This window comes from Stenella coeruleoalba, assembly GCF_951394435.1.
Source record: "Stenella coeruleoalba genome assembly, chromosome: 4".
Taxonomy (NCBI): domain Eukaryota; kingdom Metazoa; phylum Chordata; class Mammalia; order Artiodactyla; family Delphinidae; genus Stenella; species Stenella coeruleoalba.
Genome location: NC_137149.1, coordinates 149490342 through 149505582, shown reverse-complemented (window position 1 = coordinate 149505582; position 15241 = coordinate 149490342). Strand labels below are relative to the sequence as shown.

The following is a 15241-nucleotide window of genomic DNA, read 5'->3' as shown; positions in this document are numbered from 1 at the left end:
TCCAACAAACAGAACTAAATGTACCGAACCAAGCAGAATGAGGACCTTACTGGAAAGATGTAAATGCTCGGCAGCCATAGAACTGCATTTGCAAAGGAGCAGATTGGCTTTAACCTGAGAACCAGGGCACGAAAACCATCCATGCAGAGACATCAATTTCCCAGCAGAAATGCTGGAGTTTCTAACTACGGAGAACTGAGGTTTTTCCGGCCCAGTGCATAGTGGAAAACATTGTTTTTTAAGTCGGCCAAATTTTCCTTGCGTTCCCTCCCTCTTTCTCCTTTCTCTTCCTTTGTCCCTGTTCCCTGGTCTCCGTCTCCACACAGGAACTGCTGGGAAGGCGACTGGGCGGCTGGAGGACTCAGTCCCCCTGCCCTAGTATGGTCGCAGTGGGTGACACTCAGCCCCGAGCTGGCTTTCCAGGAGCAGATTTCGGTGTAGTTTCTCTACACTTTGGCTGCTAGAGTCCACGCAGAAGGCAGGGAGCCGCCGCGGGAGCACACCCGCCCCCCAGGCGACCGACACTTGCGGGGAGGGCGCGCCGCGAGCGGACAGGAGCCCGGCGTAACCTCACCATGGTGCGTTTCAACCGCTGCTTTCTTTCTCAGTCTTTTGGTGCAGGGAAGGGGAGGGGTTCCGAAAAGACCGCAGGGAGAGGCGCTGCGAGGGATCCTTAGGGCTGAGAGCGGGGGGAGGAGACAGGGAGGGAGAGAGAGAGCGGGAGCCCGGGGCCGGGGCTGCCTGAGCGTGGGCGCCGCGCGGGAACCGGGTTTGCTGCGCGCCGCGCCCGCCCTGCCTGTTGAGCGGCAGCCGGGAAGAGGCGCGGCGGCCGCCGGCTGTGGGGACACCGGTGCAGGGACCGGCAGGTGCCGCCGCCGGGCCCCCCTCTGCCGCCCGCCGCCCACTCTCCTCCTGGGCGGGCGGCGCGGATCTGCGAGGCGCGCCCGGAGCTGCCGGCGAGCCGGAAACGCAGCCCGAGGTCGAGACGCCCCCGAGTAAGTGGTCGCCGCGCGCCCTCGCCGGCCCGGGCTCCCGGGGGGCGGCCCTCTCCGCGGCCCCCAGTCCAGGCCCTCGCGTGCCCCCCAGGAAGCCCTCCTGCGCTCCCGGGACCGGGCCCGGTTCCCACGCCGGGGGCAGCACCGCGCCCCGGGGCCCCGCGGCGGCCGAGGGCGGAGGGCCCGCGGGGAGTGAGGCCGCGCCGGCGTCACCGCAGCCTCGTCCGGCCACGCTGCGCGTGAGCGTTTCGCGCTCCTGGGGGCCGGGCGGCTGCGACCCCGGGATCGCTCAGCGGGGCCGCCGCGAACTTCCAGGGGGGCTGCCGGGCTCCGCCGGGGAGTGTGCGTGTGTCTGCGTGCGTGTGCGTGTGTGTGTGCCTGTGCGCGCGTGTGCGTGTGTGTGTGTGCGCGCGCGCGTGTGTTCGTGTGCGCGCGCGCGTGTCTGTGTGTGTGTGTGCGCGCGTGTTAATTACTGCTTGGGGATCCGATGCCCACTGTGACCGCGGCGCCCTGGGGAGCGGTTGGCGTCGGGCCGGTGCCCTCAGCCTGTCCTGGGTGGGCCGAGCAGCCTCGCGGCGGCACTTGTGTGGGCGCTCCGCTGCGAGTGGTCATGTGATTTCAGGTTATGCATTCCGTGCGTCTTTCCTTTACTCCCTCGTTTCCCGGGGTTGCGCCTTCATTTTGCACTTGGTGAACAGTGTGTATCTTCTGAAGTAAGCCAGAAGGTTGAACGTGTCGCTTAATTGTGACCGGGGCGTCTTGGTTTCCAACACACTGAAACCCCCTGGAATTTTAAGTAGAACGGGTCATATATACAGTTTTAAATTAGAGCTTGACTTATAACATATCAGGGTCAGCCCTGTGATAGTGATTTCATCAAATGCTTACCTCCTAACTAGAACTGCTCTTGGGAGGAACATCGCTGACCCTCTGATGACACGTGGATAAGCGTTAGAGCCTTCAGTGATGGATGTAGATTTTTATACCTTGGTTCCTAGTGTGGAGCTAATCTGTTGCTTTTCCTAAGACGGCTATGTTTTTTTGTTTTCTTTGGGAGTTGTCATTTCAGGTACTATATTATGAAGAGTGACAAAAATCAATAATAACAGCAACTAACAGAAATATGATGTCTAAAATTTAGAAGCAAATCTTAATTTGTCAAAAAGCCATGTTAACAGTGTTATGCTTTTGGTGGAGTTTGCCCGTGCAGTCTGTGCTCTCTGTTCAGTTATTACACAGCTCGGTCTGTGGATTGCTCCCGGGGATCCTGAAATTGTATTTAAACGTTTGAGTCTCTGCATTTTTAGGGTGATAATCCAGAGTCCTCAGGTATCTAAAGGGATCTATGACCCAACAGAAAAATAAGAAGCACGGAGTTAAAATAAATAAGCTATACTTTTCACGTCAAAACAGTAGGCTCTTTACATAGAGCCTGTAGACATAAAGTAGTAGGGAACATTCTAGAATAATTATTGGTACAGTAATTAAACATCTCATATAAAACAGACCCACTTGTATATTTTTAAATGTATCAGCGAGGAAACTTAAGTAGCTGGAGTTTATTTAATAGAAATTTGTAATGAATAGATGGGTATTCTGTTTTTCCTTGTGCTGTAGGATCTTTTTTCTAATGTATGACAGAGAAAATAAGAATTTTATTTTTCTCTCTTTGAGACCCAACACAAATAGAAAGTACTTATGCTTGGTGTGGTGTTTCATAGTGTATGAATATAAAAAGCCCCTTTAAGTCCCCGCTACTAGGTACCCGGGTATACAATAACATGTCCAAGATACTTTTTTTTGTCGTTCTTGAGAATGCAGAAGGAGACGTAGCTTCAGAAGGTGTGGTCCTCAAATCTCATATAACTATGCTTTATAAAATGATCTTGTGTTAAAGCATTATTTTAAAAAACTTTTTAAATTAATATTGGACTAAAGACTAAAGAAGTAAGTGATAACTCAAATTGTTATTTCCATTAGGAATGTTAGATTTTCCAGGAAGTTGCTTAACTTTCCTTTTATTTGCTAGGATATATAACTTCTGTATCATTGATTTTTATACCACTTAATTATAAATATTTACCCAAGCAACTCTTCTTACACATTACAGTTTATTACTTTTCTGCATATTTGTAGAAACAGTTGCTTTTCTTTCTAAAATATCAATAATTTCACTCGTTTTTAGTCCCTAGGCCATCTAGATGTTTTCAGTAAACATTCGTTAGGTGCCTGTGCGGCAGTTTTGGTTGGGGCTCTCCATCTTGATACAAGAAAATCTTCTGGCAAGTTTTAGGTCTTTAGATGAACCAATTCAGCCGCGCATAGATTAGTTGACTTGTTTGGCATTGGAGTGATTTTTTGGCTATCCTGACTCTCATTGGCTTCTTTTGTTTCTCTCAAACAGTTTGGAAGCGTCTGACCTAGTTCATCTATTTCTCTCTCCCCTGAGTGCTAGGCCCACAGGCTTGTTCTTCTGCAGCCTTCAGGCTTACAGGGTATGAACAGAATTATTTGCCAGGACTGAGCTTTAGGCCAGTCCCCGCCCAGCAGCAGTAGGAGAGTGACGCCCTTATGAACCCTGAGGGGCTTTGGGCCATGATCCCCCCTCCCCCAGGCCCAGCCACAGAAATGTGATTATCAACTGCGTGTAGATGCTTGCCTGGAATCCTTTCTGGCTGTTAATAATCTTTTTATTAAAATAAACTCTCCCTTTCAGAAAATCAAAGGCAACTTAAGTTAATTCACTCGGGTACCACTTCTTCCTTCTCACCACAGTAGGAATTAGCAAGAAGCCAACAGAAGACAGTGGCTTTGGGAGTGAACACCCCAGGAAAGGGGTCTGGGCACCCCCAGGAAAGCTTCTTAATCCTGAATTTTTTCCAGGTCTGACATAGCTATGTGTCCCCTTTCACTCTGCTACCTTACATTAAAAATACCTTTTTAGGGACTTCCCTGGTGGTCCAGTGGTTAAGACTCCACGCTCCCAACGCAAGGGGCATGGGTTTGATCCCTGGTGAGGGAACCAAGATACTAATGCCGCGCAGTGCGGCCAAAAAAATTAATTAATTAAAAATAAAAATACCTGTTCAGACAGGGAAGCCAGAGAAAGATAAATGTCATACAGTATCACTTGCATGTGGAATTGGGGAAAAAAAGATACAAATGAACTTATTTACAAACCAGAAACAGACTCACAGACATAGAAAACAAACTTCTGGTTACCAAAGGGGAAAGGGGCGGGGAGGGATAAATTAGGAGTTTGGGATTAACAGATACACACTGCTGTATATAAAGCAAATCATCATCAAGGACCTACTAGATAGCACAGGGAATATCTTGTAATAACCTATAAGGGAAAAGAATCTGAAAAGATTGTGTGTGTGTGTGTGTGTGTGTGTGTGTGTGCATCTGAATCGCTTTGCTGTACACCTGAAGCTAACACAACATTGTAAATCAACATACTGCAGTGGAAAAACAAACACCTGTTCAGATGTGTCTGTATTGCTACCAAACCCAGATCTCCCTCAGGGTATTCATCCTTGGATTCGCAGTACCTGGCACATAGTGGGTGTCTTCCTAGTTATTGATTTTAGTTTTTTGATGCCTTGGTGCTGTAGGTATTCTGTTCGACGATACCATGTCAGGATTAGTATCTGTTTTGCAAGGAGCCTACGTGGACTGTTGTGGTCTTGGTCCTACACACATGCCTGTGCTTTTCTCCCATGGGGCCTGCAGGCTGTTCAGAGCTGCTCCTAACTGTTAATCCTTTCAGCATCGCCCAGCTACCCCGGGTCTTTCTAAGTTTACACGCTTCACGGGTGTTACCCTCTCCCTGTGACCAGTGCTTGTTGACTTCCTGAATGTTCCACTTCCCTTGGGAACCTACGCTAACAGAGGATTTGCTTCCCACACTTTGGTCAGCTGTCATTGCTGAGAACTTCATTCAGCATCTGCGCGCTGGGTCCCCAGGACCTCCGCCTGCGCTGCTTCACTTTGGGAATCCACTGGTGTTCGCCCCCCGCCCTCCGGGCCTTCCCATCACTCAGGGCTGCCCAGCTGAAAAAGCTGAGCCTTCCGTATTCTCTTTCTGACCCCACCTCCTGTCCTTCCAGTAAGCCCCTCACTCAGCACCGCACACACCCTCCTGTCCTGTGACTTTGCACCTTGGCCAGTCCCGATTTTCCCCGGTTTTCCTCTTTGCTCAGCGCACTGACGTTGGACAGCCATGTCAGCTCTGCTCCATCCCTTAATCTCTTGCCACTAGGCCCACCAGCACCTGATTCACTCCACCTTCAGCTTCAGGGATGGTTAACATTGCTCGGAAGTTATTCTATTCTTTCCTGGATAATTTCTATCAAATTCCCCATAAGACATGTTCCGGAGTTCTCCAGGTTTTACAGTCCAAATTATCTTTATTTTTTCACTTTTAGCAGATGATCTTATTTCCAAATTCAAGGAGAATGTTAAGATCAATTTAGGCGAGCTGTTGATCAAGATTCATCTTGAACGCGGGAGGCATTCCTTTATTTGACCTGCTCTGAGCCTAAGAACTCTTTCCTTATAGTGAACTGTACTATTTGCCTCTATAATATTCCTATCCCAATTTTTACCTCTTAGAATACTTATACAGAAAGCTTTTCTACATAACAGAGATATAATATGTCTGTGATCTCTATGGTAATATTCATGTCCTTCAACTTGTCCTTAATTGGCATAGGTCGAGAATCCCATTATCATCAAGGAATTTCTCCTTTGGATGAATTCCTGTTTTTCTGAAAGTGTGGTCCTGAGAGCTGAGCAAACAGGAACGGACTAACATCATTGGACTTGTCTGGCTGTCTCCTCTGGGTACCACATGGTAAATCATTCTAAAGTCAAATCTGTCCTCTCCCCTTCTATATTTTTGGCATCCATACTGCACTGTTTAATGAGGCATCTTTTTGCATACTTCTCTGCAAGTATACTTCTTTTCCTCGATTTGTACATTTGGCTACTAGATTTGGGACTTTAAAAAATACTTATTGCAATTAAATGTCACCTTCACCTTTCATTAGCCTGTTGTTCCAGGAGGTCAGGATATTTTTGGATGTTGGTTCCATGATACAGATTAGCTATTCCTCCCCATTTAGAGGCATGAGCAGATGTGATCAGGATGCAGTTAATATCTTCATCCAATAACTATGCCGAGTGGAGAACGGGCAGGACGTTTGGTCCTAGACGCCTTCCCTTGCTTTGCAGGAGCCCACGAATGAGTGGTCTTTATAAGGCCATTCCGGCAGCGTTATAGTCAAGCGACTCTCCTTCCTCAGCGTTTACATTCCTTCCTGTGGGCGGGGCGCATGCATTCTGTGACAGACTCAGCCAGGTTCCTTGCTGCACTGCATTTCCACTTTCTGCAGAAGAGCTATGAAGTAACCCTGTGAAAACAAAAAGAAATAGCCCTGGGTTGCTTTGTAATGATGGGTTCCTTTGGCCTCTCCCTAGCTGGTAGGTAACAACACTTCACATTTTGGGCGCTTACAGTTGATAATGTTAAGAATCTCGTGGGAGGCGTGCCTGGAATCAGTGTCTAGCTCTCAAGGCTAAAGTTGGAATCCACCTTCTTTGTTTTGAAAATTGAGACCATGGCTGGCTTCTTTGCTCCCTGTCAGCCCTCCCTTCACGGAACATTTTAAAAGATGATTGTAACTGTTCCCTTATCACATCCACACGTGCTTTCAGTACTTTGTGATGAAATTTTTCCCACTTAATGGATTTAAACTCATTTAGGATATTGAACATCATACTATGGCTTGGGCCTTAAATTTGTTACTTGACTTGTATCTTGCTTTTGCCGTTATAATGATACGTTCTCGAGGAACTGAGATGAAGCCAAACCAGCTGGTCCAGTCAGTCACCTTCATCTGAATTTCTTCGCCCCCCGCAGTCAGTGTGCTCTCCTATAGCTAATAAACGCCGTCAGCACCGCTGTGCCTGGCAGTAGTAACAAGAATTAAAAGAATTTGTTTTCAATTTGTAGTCTTTGAAAGCTTCAGCTTACGTTATGTTCTGTGACACACTTTTCAGAGGTTAGTCACTTTTCTGTACCTCTCAGGATGACGTGTATTATGGATTTTGCGTGTTACTGAGGAAGATGCAAAGTTTATGACATTCCTGCCTGAAGGGGCTTAAAGTCTGTGCGTGGAGATAACCACCCAGAAACAGCCTTGGAATTACACATGTCAGCACGTTACCAGGAGCTTAATATCTGTGCCGCAGTTTTAGAAACTTCTCAAGGACTTGAAAAGCCAGCGTCCCACAGGAGGGAAATGCTGAAGAAGGCTTTCTAGGGAAGGTCTGGCGCTGAGCAGAGATTCGACAACAGGATGAGGATGCCGGACCTTGCAGGACCTGTGGGATTTAAAGAGTGGGAAGAGCGGGGTGTGAGTGTGTGTGACAGTGTGTGTGTGTGAGTGTGAGGGGGTGTGAGGTTGTCAGTGCCTGTGTCTGAGTGTGAGGGGGTGTGTGAGAGTGACTGTGTGTGAGGGTGTGAGTGTGTGTCCGTGTGAGGGTGTTTGTATGAGGGGGGGTGTGAAGGTGAGTGTGTGAGAGTTGTGTGAGTGTATGAGTGTGAGGGGGTGTGAGGGGGTGTGAGGTTGTCAGTGCGTGTGTGTGTGTGAGGGGTGTGTGAGTGTGTCTGTGTGAGTGTGTATGAGGGTGTGTGTGAAGGTGAGTGTGAGAGTTGTGTGAGTGTATGAGTGTGAGGGGGTGTGAAGTTGTCAGTGCATGTGTGAGGGGCTGTGTGAGAGTGTGAGTGTGTGTGTGGGGAGGGGACGAACCTATGGATGGAGAACCGGCAGTGCCACTTCTCACCGCACACTCTGCAGCATCCCTTTGTGGGAAACACGGCCAGCTCCCCTCCTCTTCCCGATTCCCTGGCCCCTTGCTGGGTCTTCGAGGGGCCGGTACCTACTCAGACGTTATATCTCAAGCTAGGCTCTACTTCCTAGAAACTTTTCCCGCTCTTCCGGGTCTGAATCGAGGGCATTGTTATGTTTCCCTGCACCTCCCTGTTCATCCCCTATGCTGTTATTTATCCTCGGCTATAATTGTTTTATTGAAGTATAGTTGATTTACAGTGTCATGTTAGTTTCAGGTGTCCAGCAGAGTGATTCAGTCGTATATATATATGCATGTATATATATGTATGCTCTTTTTGAGATTCTTTTCCATTACAGGTTATTAAAAGATACTGAGTAGAGTTCCCCGTGCTATACAGTGGTCCTTGTTGGTTGTCTGTTTTATATCCAGTAGTGTGTATCTGTGAATCCCAAACTCTTAGTTTATCCCTCACCCCTTTCCCCTTTGGCAACCATAAGTTTGCTCTCTGTGTCTGTGCGTCTGTTTCTGTTTTGTAGACAAGCTCATTTCCATCACTTTTCTAGATTCCACTGTAAGCGATGTCATATGGGACTTGTCTTTCACCGTCTTATCCTCCGCTGTAATCACTTGCTGAATTGACTGTTCTCCCCAATGGGAGGAGATGCCATTTCAGTTTAGCTCCCATTCTGTTCACAGACACGTAATAAAAGTGCTCCAGGGATCACGAGCGTTCGGTCGGAATGTGTGATGTGAAGTGGGCATCTCAGAGCAGTGAGTGCTGGGAAATACCGATAAACAGAGTTAAGGTTAAAAGGGGTTAGGTGACACCTAGACCAGGATGTCCACTGAACCTTTCTTTGTTAGGTGACTCGGAACCATTTAGTTGTTTAGAGTTGTGGGGAAAGGATGTGTGGCATCTGCGTTACTTTTCATTAGACCTTCATAGTCAGTTCCAACCCTTCAGGGTTTTAGATGCATCTCTAGACTTAGGGAAATTGTTTGAGTCCTCACACTGCATCAGGAGTTTCCATCCATGAGGCTGACAAACCCTAGGACTTTAATAATGCATATTTTTATTAGAGGAGTTTGGTTATGTTACTAGTCTAATTTTATATGAACGCACTGAAATTGCTAGCTGCTTCTTCTCATTCATTCTGCAGCTTCAGATATCCTCTGTTACAAGTAGTTAAATGATACATGGCTCATATGATTAACTTAATTCAACATAGGACAAAGAATTTCAACGTTTCACTAGTATAATATGAACTTTTAAGTTGTCTATTGGTGAATATAAAACTGAATCAATATGGGTTAACTCAGAATTTCGAGGATTGCAAATGTAACGTGGAAGATACTTGGATAAACACAGTCACATAGTCGAGACCTGATAGGTCAAGCTTTGAGGCAAGAGATTCTTACGCTGGATCAACGCTGTACGTTTCCAAATGTGCTTAGCGACAGGCAATCCTCCCAGTGCAAACTCTGGGTAAAATTTCACTTTTCAGTGTCTTAAAATATTTGCAGTCACTAATGACTAACACTCTTCTTTGTTCGTCTCTAGTCCAAGTAACAATGTGCCACAGCCTCTGTTGTGGATCTTTTCTGTGGGGACGGTTTAGAGTAATATTCTTAAGCTCTTGTTGTGCTATCTTGTGCTGAAAAAGGTTCCCGGTGGTGTGTGAGACGGCCGCCATGTTGGCAGAACCTGTTGCACAGCAGGCCGTCCTAAGTGAAGCTGCTCTCTTCCGATGCTTCTCTTTCCCCGTGCCCTCTGACGCTCGAAGGCTTGATCCTGACTTAGACTGCATTGTCACCTGCAGCTCACCTGCCGGCTTGGCCAGGAGCAAGAAGGTTGTGTACCGCAGGTATCGTGAGGCCACACCGCACAAAGGTTTCTCTCCCATCGGTCCTGCCCCGTGGCCAGTTCAGTTGGATTGATGCGGTCCCGTGGAGTGTATCTCTGGAGGCCACGGGGAACCATTTTACCCAGAAAAGCAGCACAAGCTTGTTTGTCCAAGAGCAGACGTCACTTTGATTATGTTGCCTTCTGCCTTCAATCAAGACCATGGTTTCCTGAATATAGACTTTCAAAGTCAAGAGAAAAAGGAAAGTGGTAGACGTCGCATGTGGGGCTTAAGAAAGGCAGGTGAGTCGGGTGCCTTGGGCAGCAGGGCGCTTAAATAGCAAGGAGGCCCGGGGAAGCCCTGGGAAGGGCTGTTTTTTCACACGTTTTCTTCCCTGTTAGTCACCTTCGTCGCTGGTGAAGAAACGTCTTAGCTGGGGATGGTTAGAACATTTTTTGCTCACCAGCCTTGATCATCTGTCTAAATCCAACTGGAGTAAAATCTGTTAGTTATTCCTGTCTTAATCCTGGCTCTGTTTCAGTGCACAGTGGGTGTTGGGAGCTGTGTGCCGTCAGTCTGTTTTACACACAGTAAAATGGCATTCGGCTGTGGTTGTCTGCCTTAGCTGTCTTTGACAAATGAGCGTTGGTCACTGCTTGAGTACCGAGAAGCGCTGCTGCGCGCTGCGTGTCACACGCGTGTAAAGCGGTGTAGAAACGGCGCAGCGCTCACAGCTCCCACTGGGTGATCTGACGGCCGCACTTCACCCCTAACTCTGCTCCCATGTCTCAGTCACCCTCCTACTAGAATACTGTGTCACAGCCATGTTGTCACAGCTGCAGTTTGTCACCAAACTCTTTCTTGTTTTGTCTTTCTCTTTGGCGCCTACTTTTCTGCTCCTTGGAATAGCTTTTCTTGTTTGTTATGCCTTGTTATTTCTTACTCATTCAACAAGGCTCAGCTTAAGAGTCATTCATTTGAGGAAGCACTTACCAATGTACCGTGTCAGCATTTGATGCAGATTTTCTGTGTCCCCATCACAACAGGTCGTGGTAGTTCACCTTCACTGAATTTGTGTGTTTTTATCCTGTTCACCCACCAACCCCTACATGAGACCCTCCTTTAGGGTTTAATATTGGCTTCTTTGTATTTGTTTGTTTTTGTTTTTAATTCCTGAAACCTCATCCCTTAGAATGTAGTAATAGGTGCTTAATAAATAATTTGCAGGATGTATGAACAAATGAATAAACGAATGGTTGGATGGATGGGTAAATTCAGGAATTCAGGTAGACAGAAAGATTAAAGATTTTACATAGGTAGAATAATTAGAAAGAAAGGGCTTAAAGGAAGCATCTGTGATGGAGTCCAGAGCAGAATATCAGCTTTAAAGGAGAAAGCTATGGTCTTGTCCAGCATTGGAGAGAAGTGTGCGCTGCCGGATGGAGAGCAGTGTGATGTGAAGGTAAAGCGGTGGTGTGTCCACACGGTTAGTGAGATTGAAACTTAAAGTTTAATATCTGTGAGCAGTAACTATGCATTTGGTAGAAGAACCCACAGTCAATATACAATCGTTTGAAGTGAAAAGGAATATGTTTTCTATATTTAACACATTCAGGTTGCTCTAGTGGAAGTATGAAAAAAACCAGCCTTACAGTGATGCATAGTTGAAAAGAGAGGAGGGGTTTAATATGTTTTAAGGCAACTGTAGATATTCTTTTGGCATAAAAAATTCAAAATTTGAGAAGTGATCATTTCATAAAGGTTACTTGCCACGTGGGATCTGAAACCATTAAAATCCATTGTTCTGTGAATGGAACCTTTATTCCTGCATGAATTTGGAACATCGTGGTCACTGGAAAATACTGGTTCCCCTTGTTTTGCAGGTCTTCCAAATGTTGACAAACTTTACACTTTATATTATACAGTATCAAAATAATCACGTTAATTAACATCACCACTGATCTCATCAGTACTGGGAAGCTGTCAGGCTACCATGGCAGATGTACGTGGTGCAGCTGTGGGTTGAGGAAATTTTCCAGTTCCCTCTTTTAAGCAAAAAAATCTGTCTTTAAGTAAAGGAAAAGTATAAATAATTTTTTCTTTACATTAGAATAAGTATTATTAAATTCTAAAATAATAACTGTTAAAATAAAATTTTTAACTTTAGAAAAGCTAATATAATATAATATCACTGCAAAACAAAATCCCAAGGGGTAGTTACTTCTTGTGTTTACATGTAGATACAAGAAGAACTTGGGAATTTCAAAATAATGATTTTGGGGCAATAATGAGGTTACAGAGATCAGAGCAAGTATAACGAATGAAAGGGAGAAAGACCACAGTAGAAGTTCGGAGAACAAACGGGGTTAATACCTGAATATACACATTCATACCCTAAACCTACTACGTAGAAGTAGGGGGCATGCATTTCATTAGCTGCATAATGATGACCTTGTAGATGTCGTGTTAACTTCCAGAAAGCTGCTGCGTACTTGAGAGAGAATGAGGATGGAAAGGACACATGGTATCCCAGTGCTGTTATGAAAGCAGTTCTGACCTTGCACCTTCCAGGAGGGGCTCTTGGGGCACCCCAGGGTGCGCAGAACTTGGAGCCCTTTGACAACTACTGCTTTGTTAACCAAGCCTTGAACAAAGTAGCATCAAGGGGCTAATGTAAACCTAATTTCAGGTCATAATAGTCAACATTCATTAAGTACATACTATATTCCAAGCATTGTTAAAACGCAATTACCTTTCTTGAAACCCTTGAGAATGTTCTACCCTTATCATTTAATTTAAGGTCAGGAAACAAAGTCAAGAGTAGAAAAATAATTTGCTTAAATGTCATACATTGAATTAGTGGTGGAACCAGTCTTTTTAGCCAGGCAGGGTCCATCCTCTAAAAACTATGCTTTAGGACTTCCCTGGTGGCTCAGTGGTTAAGAATCCGCCTGCCAATGCAGGGGACACGGGTTCAAGCCCTGGTCCAGGAAGTTCCCACATGCCGCGGAGCAACTAAGCCCATGCGCCACAGATGCTGAGCCTGAACTCTAGAGCCCGCAAGCCACAACTACTGAGCCTGCGCTCTAGAGCCCACAAGCCACAACTACTGAGCCCACGTGCCACAACTACTGAAGCCCATGAGCCTAGAGCCCGTGCTCCACAACAAAAGAAGCCACCACAATGAGAAGCCCACGCACCACAATGAAGAGAAGCCCTCGCTTGCCGCAACTAGAGAAAGCCGGCATGCAGAAATAAAGACCTAATGCAGCAAAAATAAATAAATAAAAATAAATTAATTAATTTAATTTAAATTTAATTTTAAATTTAATTTTAAAAAAACTATGCTTTACCACCTTAATGGCTGACATATCAGTTTTTCTGTTGGTTTGTATATGATTTTACATATAATCAGTAGCATTTGTTTTTAAAACAGATTAGACTCTATAGCATTATGAGCTTTAGAGTTAGGTTTTGCTGATCTATGAACTTCCAAATAAAACACATAAAACCAGAAAAAAATTAATACATTTAATACAAATGATAGAAATTCAGTTAAATTAAAGTACCTAAATTCTCCACCAAAGTTATGACTGTAGTGTTTAGGAAACTTCTTTTTTTTCATGTTAACTCGAAGAATATTTTGTTGGATTTATAATTTAAGGTAAAGAGGGTAGTTTTCTTCTTTCAGCCCATACGTTTTTTTGCATTACCTGCTCTTCTCTATTCTGGAGAAAAGTAAGTAAAAATCATTTACTCCCTCTTTATTATATTTCTTTTTTTCACCTCTGGATGCTTTTTGAAAGTTTTCTTTTTATCTTTGAATTTCAGAGGTTTGATAACATTATGCCTAGGTGTAGTTTTCTTTGTATTTATCATGTGTGGGGTTTAATGAACTTCTTGGATCTGTGTTTGATGCTATCATCAAATATGGAATATTCCCAGACATTATTTGTTCAAATATTTTTCTGCTTCCATCTCCTCTCTTTTTTTCCCTGGACTCTAGATACATGTATATTAGACCTTTAGATATTGTTCTACAGATTTCAGATGCTTTTCCATTATCACTCTTTATTCTCTTTGTGTTTTTGTTGGGGTTATTTCTGTTAACCTGACTTCATGTTCACTGATCCTTTCCTCTGATGGTAAATGGAATTCTTTATTTCCCTTGCTGTGATGTTTCATTTTCAGCATTTCGGATTGCTTCTTTTTCTCTATGTTCAGTTTCTTAATGGAAGCTCCCTATTTATGCCTGCTATTCAACTAGGCCACTGGATTCTTTAGTATGTTTATCACGGGTGTTGTAAAGTTCCTGTCTGGTGACAACATCTTGGCCACTTCTTGGTCTCTTTCTGTTGACTGTTTTCTCTTGACCGTGGGTCACGTTTTTCTTCCTCTTCTCATGTCATCTGTCAGGTGTGTGTGTCATGTACCACATACACATATTAGGCTGCGAGGTGGAGGACCAGCCCATCTTAGCTTCGGGGTCCTTGGTGATCTAATCTCTCCTCCAGCAGCTAAAAGTCTGATAGACATTTAACCAGCCACTCTTGACCCCGGCCTGTGGGAGATTCTGCCAGCTTCCACCACTTGATCTGGGATGAAAATAGCCCAGGTCTCATCTCTTCCATGGCTTCTTATTTATTTATTTTGGAATTTAGTTCATTTAGGTTCTTTTAGTCCTCCACTGAGTTGGTTTTTTTTTTTTTTTTTAATGACCTGGCTAAGGTATGACACTTAAAATAAACCTCAAATACAAAAAATATACAGTTGGATAAGATTTGACAGGTGTATACACCCGTTAACCCGTCACCCCAATCAAGATAGAAGTCGTTTCCGTCACCCCTAAACAATTTCTTGTGTCCTTTTCCAATCAGCACCCCTCCTCTATCTCCAGGCGATCGTTGATCTGCTGTCTGTAAGTCCGGGTTTGCTTGCAGTGTCTTGATTTTATACAAAGTACTGTTACGGTGTGGACTCTCGTGTGTGCAGTCCCATCACTCAGATAATGATTTTGAGATTTATCTTCTTTGTTGCATGTTTCTGCTGGATAACAGTCGTTTGCACATATGGCTATACACCATCTTATTCATTCACGTGATCGAAGACATTTCAGTTGTTTCCAGTTTTTGATTGTTACAAGTAAACCTGCTTCATGAATGTCTGTGTTCAAGTCTTTGTTTGTATATGTATTTACCTTTCTCATGAGTAAATACCTAGAAATGGAATAGCTGGGTGGTATGATAGGGTGTGTTCAGCCTTTTAAGAAACCACCAAACTGCTTTCCAAAGTGGTTTGCTCCTTTTTACTTTCCCGCCAGCAGTTTACGAAAAATTCCCGTTATTCCGCATCAGCATCAAGTCTTGGCATTGTCAGACTTCTAAATTTTAGACATTCTAATGGGTTTTTGTCTCATGACTAATATTATTGAACACAAAGAGATGTTTATTGGCTAGTATTAGGTTTAGGTGGGGGTGGGAGTGTTGCCGAGTCCAAGCTCGCTCCGTTCGCCACACAACGGGACAATACGTCGAAAGACGC

At 44.8% G+C, this 15241-nt stretch overlaps 1 protein-coding gene across 4 annotated transcripts in view; it reads left to right on the top strand.

The window, feature by feature from the left end:
• Window positions 1–224: 224 nt before the first annotated feature.
• The window catches only part of GUCY1A1 (guanylate cyclase 1 soluble subunit alpha 1), a 63457-nt gene continuing 48440 nt past the window's right edge, over window positions 225–15241 (top strand). For 2 of the 4 annotated variants that reach the window (XM_079921037.1, XM_079921040.1), the window contains exon 1: window positions 701–995. The gene's annotated coding sequence lies outside the window, so the exon portion shown is untranslated. Of the gene's footprint in view, window positions 579–700; window positions 996–9043; window positions 9343–9676; window positions 10003–15241 lie in introns of those variants that run through there. The other 2 variants (XM_079921039.1, XM_079921038.1) reach the window with 2 other exon arrangements.